General features: G+C 49.0%; 2 non-coding genes across 2 annotated transcripts; both read left to right on the top strand.

Moving 5' to 3' along the window:
- Positions 1–3,593: 3,593 nt before the first annotated feature.
- Positions 3,594–3,665, top strand: TRNAW-CCA (transfer RNA tryptophan (anticodon CCA)). Its single transcript has one exon. It is a non-coding gene; the product is annotated as a tRNA-Trp (tRNA).
- A 2,489-nt stretch (positions 3,666–6,154) lies between these two features.
- Positions 6,155–6,226, top strand: TRNAW-CCA (transfer RNA tryptophan (anticodon CCA)). The gene has a single exon. It is a non-coding gene; the product is annotated as a tRNA-Trp (tRNA).
- The last annotated feature ends 3,137 nt before the right edge of the window (positions 6,227–9,363 follow it).

The raw sequence follows: 9,363 nt of genomic DNA, 5'->3' as shown, positions 1-9,363 counted from the left end.
CTTTTTCAGTTCCATTTTTGGGTGTGTGGAAGTGTAGTTGTGTGTTGCATGAGCGGCGAGTGAGAGAGAAAGTGCCATAGAACAAGGGGTGTCAATCTAGCTTCATACAGTGGGCCAAACAGTGTTCGTGGCACCTGCTAGAAGTGATGTCACTAAGCAGGAAGTGATGTCATTAATAATAATAATAATAAATAATAATAATAATAAAACTTTATTTTTATCCCGCCCTTCTCCCTAATGGGACCCAGGGCGGCTAACAACATATTTAAAAAAACAAAAACAGATTTTAAAAACATTAATACAAGCAGATAAAAACATTTAAAAACACACTACAGGGCCATAAAAACAGTAGTCAGATTAAAAGAGTAAAAGAGCAGATCACCGAGGAATCAAGCCTGTAAAACTAAAAGATGTATAAAAAAAGTTAAGAAGGCCAGAAATCAGAAGGCTTGTTTAAACAACAGTGTTTTCAGTCCTCGCCGAAAGCTCTCAAGAGAGGGAGCCATTCTCAAGTCAAGGGGAAGGGAGTTCCATAATGTTGGTGCCACTACCGAGAAGGCCCTATTTCTTGCAGCCTCCCCCCGGACCTCCTTGGGTGGCGGCACTTGCAAAAAGGCCTTCTCTGATGACCTGAGATGGCGAGCCGGATTGTACGGGAGTAGGTGGTCTCTAAGATATCCTGGCCCAGAGCAGTATAGGGCTAATTAAGCAGGTGACGACCTAAATGAGCACTTTTTTTCACTAATGAGCTGCAAATGACAGCAAAGAAAATATGCAAATCTTGATCATATCTTCAAGGTATGGGAGAGCTCAATTATCATTTGGGCCACCATTTCGTCCCAGTGGGTGATGCTGGGCGGGACTATTATTCTTATGGAGTTCTTCAGGACTCCACCCTCTCTCCTGTTTAACATCTACATGGCTCCATTAGAGGATGTTGCCTGAAGATTGAACCTACAGCATCATCAGTATGCAGGTGGCACCTCTGCCATCTGATCCCAAGGAGATTGTGGGCATTCTGAAACGGTGGTCGAAGGCTGAGATGGAACCGATGTGGGCTCCCAAATCGCAGTTCGATCCAGACAAGAAAGAGCTCCTGCTGGCCAGCATGCCAACTAATTCCAGAGGTGATGTACAAGCTGTTTTGGATGGGTTGCACACCCCTTGGAGCTTTGCAGTTTGGGCAGGCTCCTGGACTTACCTCTGCTTCTGAAGGACAAGATGGTGGCTGTGGCCAGGAGCGAGTTTGCACTGCTTTGGACTATGGAGAAAGCAGACCTGACTGGTGTTACACATATCCTACTCGTACCTCAATTGGACACCTGTCTTGGGCTGCACATGGGGCCACTTGGTTCAATATCCTCAATGAAATTAATATTACGTTGGATGAACGGCCTTTTTACTCCCTGGCTTCAGAAGAGATCCACTAGTGACACTGAAGCACTAACCAAGCCAGAGTTGTTCCGGGAGGAGACGGGAGAAAGAAGACCGAGGGCCCTGTAATGAGGTTGGCAGATCAAACTGCCAGCTTCTAATGCCAGCACAGCCTTGGCACTGCTGTAAACAAGAATGGGGTGTTCCAGATCTTGATTACAGGGGTCAGAGAGGCAGCTGTGCCCTGCTTGACTCACACACAGGTTCTGTAGAAGAACCCTGGGAAAGAAGAACTGTGAGAGGATGAGGCTGCTGTCTCCTTAATGAAAAGCTCCCTTTCGATAATTACCTGCCTGGGGGAAAACAGACTCTGATGCACCCTGCAGGTGGGGGTCCCTTGCCAGCCTCATCCATTTTGAACAGTGCTGAATCACAGTGAAATAGGAGAATGGCAACAAAAGAGCATGCTCCCTGCCCGTGAACTTGAAAGCGATTGCTTCCATAAAATGCACATGGAACTCTTCACCTGCAGATTTGATGGAGTTAAATCTGTATGGAATAGCTTGGAGCTGGTGGCCCAAGGCAATTCCTGTTTCCTTTCCAACTTCACTGTTTGGATCTTCTTTCAGTCTCCCTCCTCTTATTGCTTGCCTTTTGCCAACGGCCTCCCATTATGAGGTTATGAATGAAGGCCTAAGGGGATCTCCTGAGATTCAGGGAGAAATGCTCTGCAACAGTGCACTGTTCGCTCCAGACAATTGTCACAGCATTCAGTAATGGGCTTGTGATTAGTGGTTCAAAATCTGTGAGCCATGGCTCCCTGGGGAGCCACTGAAACTGACCAGGGGAGCTGAGGAATCCTCGCAAAAACCTATACAATGTATGGAATGTATCATCCCACCCTATACAGGATTGTAGCCCTAATAGGGCTACAGGATCCCAATCCTATACAGGATTGTAGCCCTAATAGGGAGCATAAGAACATAAGAACAGCCCCACTGGATCAGGTCATAGGCCCATCTAGTCCAGCTTCCTGTATCTCACAGCGGCCCACCAAATGCCCCAGGGAGCACACCAGATAACAAGAAGACCTGCAAGGCTTCCTGGGAATTGTAGTTAAGAACATAAGAACAGCCCCACTGGATCAGGCCATAGGCCCATCTAGTCCAGCTTCCTGTATCTCACAGCGGCCCACCAAATGCCCCAAGGAGCACACCAGATAACAAGAGACCTGCATCCTGGTGCCCTGCCTTGCATCTGGCATTCTGACAAGTCTCATTCAAGCACGTGGCAAAGAAAATAGAAATCAACATGAGGAATGCCTTCCTCTGTCTTTGATTACCACTTTTGGGGGCTTCGGTCAGCCCACCTCACTGTCACAGATGTTTTTTGCTCTTCTCTTTGGGCAGGGCAGACCTCCTGCCACCCCTCTGTCTCTTTTGCAGCTGGTGTGGCCTGGCACCACTTGGCTGGCACTGAGCTCGGAGCGCAAGAGTAGGGTGTCTGACTGTGGATCAGAAGGCTATGTGTTCAAAACATGCTGGGCTCGGGAGTCCTCCTTTCCGCCTGCGTTTGCCTCTGTTGAGGGCAGGGGGCAAAGGAAGGCAGAGTGGGCCTCCTCAGATTGGCGCTAAAGGATCAGATCTCCACTCTTCTGGTCCCTGATCAGAAGCAGTATCCTTTGTGCCACTGACTCCTCCCACACAGCTCAGCTGGCGCACCCACCTCGAGCCAGAGAAGGAGCCACATGGAGCAAGAAGGGGTGTGGCGTCCTGTAGCCTGGTGTTCTGAATGCCTCCAGGCTGGAGGCCCCTGCTATGTTGAAGCTATCCAGTCTAAGGTCTAAGACAGACCTTCCACTTGCTTCTACCTTTGCCCCAAAAAACAGTTTGTTCAAGCCCGACCAGCCCTGGTAGAAGACTGACAGGGTTGGCACCTCTGAAATGTTTGACCTCCTTCCCAGGCCGATTTGGAAATGCCATGCAAAAGTGATCCTTGAACCTGCAACCTTTGAAGGCCTCTACTATGCTGTGCCGAAGAGTCCAGCAGGCTCTCTGTTGTGCCACAGAGCCCACAACAGGCACTGCTGCCCACCACAGATGCCAACCTCACTGCCACCACCTGCCTTTGTCCTTCTCCCTGGGCATGACAGGGTGCTTGCCAGACTTGCATCTCTTTTCCAAATGGCACAGCCTGGAACTGCAGTTTGCACTAGTATTGACTCTGTGGCACAATGGTAGCGGGTCTGACTCCAGATCAGAAAGCTGTGTGTTCAAATCACATCAGGGTCAGGTTTTTTTTCCTTCAGCCTGTCTTTTACCTCTGTTTGGAATGGGAGGGATTGAGGAGGGTCACACGCACCTCTTCAAGCCCAAGCAAAAGAGTGTGCCAAACCTGGCAGGATTTGAACCTACACTCTTCAGATCCAATTCCTACACAGGCTTCTTTGCATCACTGGCTCAGATACTGGTCGAGGGAAAGCCCCTGAAACCCCTATGTCAGGAATCCACCACTAATGTTTCCCCTTTTATGGATGGGGAAAGTGGGGAGAGCTGGCACCTGTTGCCACCACCCATAAATTGGGAGGAACACTACAGGCTGTTTTCCCAGGGCCTATGGCAACATGGTGTGGGAGTTGATGGGCATGGCATCCTCAGAGTGGTTCAAGGAGAAGAAAACAAGTGGGGCAGGACTATCAGAATAGTCTTCTGATCTATTAAGACTTTTGTAGTATTATCCTGTACATCACACCACTGGCTCTGCCTCTGAGGCCCTTCTGACTCTGCTAAACCCACCAAGTGCTCAGACAACTGAACAACATGGGATGGGTGTGGAATTCTCCCCCCCCCCCCAAAGCTCCCTGCTTGTCTCCTGTCATGAACAGGTCAAATCAAGGCCCAACTCTGAATCCATCTTAAGAATTGCAAATGCTTCTTTGCAGCTAGTGGGAAAAGAGGACATTCGCTTGGAAAAGAAATGTGTTTTCTGCTTCTCAGTGGCCAGAAGGAGCAGATGGCCAATCACGGAGCACTTCTTGCTGGCTCAAGCATGTGTGCATCAAGGAAGATTCCTTACGGCTGTGTAGTTTCTGGTTGGGAAGAGTAATGTATGTTGGCAACCTTCAGTCTCGAAAGACTCTGGTATCGTGCTCTGAATGGTGGTTCTGGAACAGCGTCTAGTGTGGCTGAAAAGGCCAATAGCCTGCTAGCCAGCCCTTCTAGAAGTTTCAGACCATCCTGCGTTCTGGTTGGCTGTTGCAGCTGTAATTACCATGGAGGGGGTGAAAAAAGACCCTCAGAGGGTTTGATGTGCTTTTTTGGAGTGTCACCCTGCCTGCTGCTTGTCTCTATTTTCCATTATGGGTGCCTGGCCGGGCAGGTAGCCTAGGAGCTGTTTGTTCTTCAGTGGTCAGAGTACCCAGGTAAGAGATAAATATGTATGCAAGTATAGTCAGAAAGCTAGCTTTGATATTTTAGAACTGGCGTATTTCTGCAAGTCTGTTTCTCTTGCAGTTTGCTTCCTTAATATATGTGTAACCATAACTTTCTTTAATAAACTACAACACAGTCCTGGAACGTGCTGGAATCCCTAGCATGTATGCATTGCTGAAACAGAGACGCCTGTGTTGGCTCGTTCATGTCGTGAGAATGGATGATTGCCGGATCCCAAAGGATCTCCTCTATCGAGAACTCGTGCAAGGAAAGCGCCCTACAGGTAGACCACAGCTGCGATACAAGGACATCTGCAAGAGGGATCTGAAGGCCTTAGGGATGGACCTCAACAAGTGGGAAACCCTGGCCTCTGAGCGGCCCGCTTGGAGGCAGGCTGTGCAGCATGGCCTTTTCCAGTTTGAAGAGACTCTTGGCCAACAGTCTGAGGCTAAGAGGCAAAGAAGGAAGGCCCATAGCCAGGGAGACAGACCAGGGACAGACTGCACTTGCTCCCAGTGTGGAAGGGATTGTCACTCCCGGATTGGCCTTTTCAGCCACACTAGACGCTGTGCCAGAACCACCTTTCAGAGCGCAATACCATAGTCTTCCGAGACTGAAGGTTGCCAATACAATACAATACAATTTTATGGGCCTGAGTCAAGTCTTGAATACTAGGAATGGGAGTCAGCTATCCAGCCTAGATGTTTGGTTGAGCTACCAAGAAAAATCTAAGTCATAAGTCAGAGCCTTGAAACCTGGTTCCCTGAGTTGGAGGGAGCCCCCAGGCCTGCAAAGGTTGGTGTAAGCCCATAGGGCCTCAGAGTCCTTGAGCTGAGGTATTGGTGTACTCAGAGTGGTGCAAGTCCTACCAAGATTTGGTACTCGGTAATTTAGTTTCATTGGCTAAGAACTGTGCTTAAGGAATGTTGTGCCCCCTTGAGATTGCAAGGAATGGGAGAACCACAACTAAGAACTTCAGGCTCAACGCTTAAGCTGAGATTTAGACCCCTTAAGCGCCTGGTCTACCTACAAACCTAATTGGGCACAGTGACCCCTGGTCTGCTAGAAATCAGGATAGCAGGGCCAGAGGTGGTAAAAACACTGGGGACCGGGTGCCCGGAGTGTGGGCCCGATCCTTACTTTCACATCTCCCTCAAAGGAAAGCTCCTGCGGTGGCACTGTTTGCTTCCGCCTTCAACCCAAGAGGCTGCATGTTTGAGCCCAGCCAGCCCTGATAAGGAGTGAACATCTAAAAAAAAATTACCTCCTTTGCAGGCTCACTTGGAAATGCCAGATATGAGTGACTCAAACCTGTCCAGGCAGAAACCTGTCTCCCCTATTTATTAACTGACCTTGTGGCGCAATGGTAGCGCATCTGACTCCAGATCAGAAGGTTGTGTGTTCAAATCACACCAGGGTCAGGTTCCCTTCCTTGGGCTTCTTTTGTCTCTGCCAAGGAGCAGATCCATAGCCAGAAATAGTTTCCTCTTCACCTGCACAGTTGTGAGCCCGTACAGCTCTCGGTCTCCTTCTCCACACCCACTGCAGGGGACCTCTGTTGAGCAAGAGAAGCAGCAGGATGGACTGGGAGCACACTGATTGCTGCCAGGCTTTGGAACCTCCTGCCCTGGTACTGTCTCTTTGCTTCCTCCTTTGCCCCTAGAGGCTGTACCAGGCCTGTGGCAGGGCTGATAAGTCTGGTCGGACAGCTTTTTTTTTTCCAATCTTGTGTTTTTAATGCTTCTCAAGGGCCTGGTGGGCTGCTGTCTGCTTCTTAGAAGCCCACCATGATTTTCATTGCTCCACCGAGCCCCCAACAGGCACTACTGCGTCCTTCAGCGCCAGCCCCACTACAACAAACTACCCTTGCCCTTTGCCCCCGGCAGGCCTGCTGCACACCAGCAACTCTATTCCAGGCAGCACAACCTGATGTTCCTGCCTTTGCTAGCACTGATCTCGTGGTACAGGGGTAGTGTGTCTGACTCCAGATCAGAAGGCTGCATGTTCAAATCACGCCGGGCGATTTGAACCTCTGTTGGGCTCTTTTGCTTCTGCCAAGTATAGCTGGCCCTTCTTTGTGCTATGAAGGGCACAATCCTACCCTGTGCTGGAACAGGCAAGCCAAGGTGCTTGCGCTGTATCCAGCACAGGATAGGGGCACAAAGCGGCTCAGCCAGAGGCAAAGGGAAACTTTTAGACTTGCCCCCGGGTAAGGCATTTGCCCCTATGGATCTCCATAGGCTTTCGCCACCTCCTGAGGTGGTTCAAGTCCAAGGAGAGCAGGGTGGCTTGGAGCCGCTCCAAACACCCTGGGAATGGGGGTTGGGATCCAGCATAAGTGCTGGATCCTGGCCCCGCCTCCTGCTCCCCACCTGCCTGCCCCTGGGGGCTGCCCACCGCCTGCCCTCCCCCTGCCCAGGGGCCTCCTTCCTGCCTTCTCCCCACCCACCCCAGAGCCTTGTGTTGGCGCAGCCAGGCCGACACAAGGCTTACCAAGGAATCCGGCGCAGAGGCTTGTGTTGGCCTCCGCAGGCCAGAGCACCTCCATGTGCCCACCTGGCTTACTCCCGAGGAGACGCAAGGGACATGCGCCGGCCCAAGTGAAGGGCAGGATTGCGCCCTAAATCTGATGCAAGGTGTTATCAGTAGAAGTTATGGTATAGAATGCTTACCTGAAATGTAAAAACAGCATGGTTTTTGATCTCTCTCTCTAAATGTCCAAGCAAGTTCAACTTGAGTCTCACAAGCATTTGGCTGGGATTGGGCAGCCTGCCACAATCTGTTCTCTTAGAACAATATTGATACATTTGAATGAAGTCTTTGTCTTCAGAGCACAGAAAAAAAAATCTAGCAGTTTGAAATTCGGCTTGAAGTTTTAACATTGCTTTAACGTTCCGTTTGAAGACTTTTAGAGCACTAAGCTGTGCACACACATGCTAGAAAGCACATATTCACACCAGCTCTCATAGAAGAACACTAGTAAGCTTAGCTTTTATATTTCTTTGTTTTTCATTTTGAAATCAGTTTTGGGGTACACATAAGTGTGACTAACAAATAGTAATGTTTTAACTGAGTTTTAGTGGACTAACTGCATTCTAGAGTTTAAAAAGACATGATAAGAACATAAGAACAGCCCCACTGGATCAGGCCATAGGCCCATCTAGTCCAGCTTCCTGTATCTCACAGCGGCCCACCAAATGCCCCAGGGAGCACACCAGATAACAAGAGACCTCATCCTGGTGCCCTCCCCTACATCTGGCATTCTGACTTAACCCATTTCTAAAATCAGGAGGTTGCGCATACACATCATGGCTTGTACCCTATAATGGATTTTTCCTCCAGAAGGATTTCAAAGCATTTCCGGATTAACACATTGCAAAGGTCAGATTCCCAGAGAAAATCATTTCACAGCAGTTTTTAGATGAACACACACACCGTGACGTCAATAGCAAGTATGTTGCATTTCACAGGTTGCCTTACGAAGGCCACAGAACATCATCCGATGGTTATGGATGAGGTCAGGTTTGTGTGCAGTGCCATTGGCTAACTGCTGGGGGTATATTGTATATGATAGATGTATGAGATGGCCTGTTACAAAACAACGGATGTTTTGAACCCACCAATGAATTGTCTCCAAATGTGTTTCAAGGAGGGAACCCCAGATTGTAATAAAAGTCAGCTAAAGGAGGCGTTACACGCTTCCCTTCTTCACACTTCCTATGCAAGCAGTCTCCTTTGAGGCTTCTCTTCTTCACATTTCTGATGCACACAGTCTCCTTTGGGGACGTGGATGGATTTACAATCTTTTGCTGATGGATTTACAATAAAAGCCTGGATCTGATCACTTTTGTCTACTGAGTTTGCTTTGGTACCTGGGATTACAGTGCAACATCTGAGATCTCTTGTAACATCTAGGATCCCTTGTAACATCTTGGTTTTTGCACCTTGCAACAAATCCACGGATGTGGCTCGTTGGTCTTTGCTCCTCCACTCTTGCCATAAGGACTTAATGGTGTGAGCAGCAGGTTTCACACAAGGCCTGCTGACATTAGAAATGCCGCATGGTTCCCTTAACCAGTTACGACTTAGAGATTTCTCATTGCCCCTGATCTCCCCCCCCCCCCCATCTCTGAGCTCTGTGTGGAAGTTTTTACTGTGATTTATGTTTGCTGCTTTGGTTGCCTCCTGAATGAATGAGAGTTTGTTGGCATAGGTGGTTTACTCTGCGGGGTTAGGGAGGCTTCTGTAAAGATGATCCTCCATGGCTTGTGGTCACAGGGAATACTACTTTATTAGATCTCCATACTTGTATAAGAAAAAGAATTCCACATTCTTGCAAATTTTCAGGTTGGAAAAAGGCAGTGGACAAGTTCCCTGAGATTTCCCATGGAAAAACTCTCACATCCTATGTGGCTGTGTCCCTGCAGGAGCAGATCCAGTGTTTGTGTTTTGAGGGGGCCATGAGCACTACCTTAACTCCTGAGCCCAGGTCAACCAGGCAGGTAGATCTGGGCTCCTGGTTGAATTTTGGCCTCTATTGCTGAGGTTTGCTGGGTGG

This window comes from Tiliqua scincoides, chromosome 7 (assembly GCF_035046505.1).
Source record: "Tiliqua scincoides isolate rTilSci1 chromosome 7, rTilSci1.hap2, whole genome shotgun sequence".
Taxonomy (NCBI): Eukaryota; Metazoa; Chordata; class Lepidosauria; order Squamata; family Scincidae; genus Tiliqua; species Tiliqua scincoides.
Note: the sequence above shows the minus strand (reverse complement) of the source record. Positions and strands in the feature narration are given on the sequence as shown.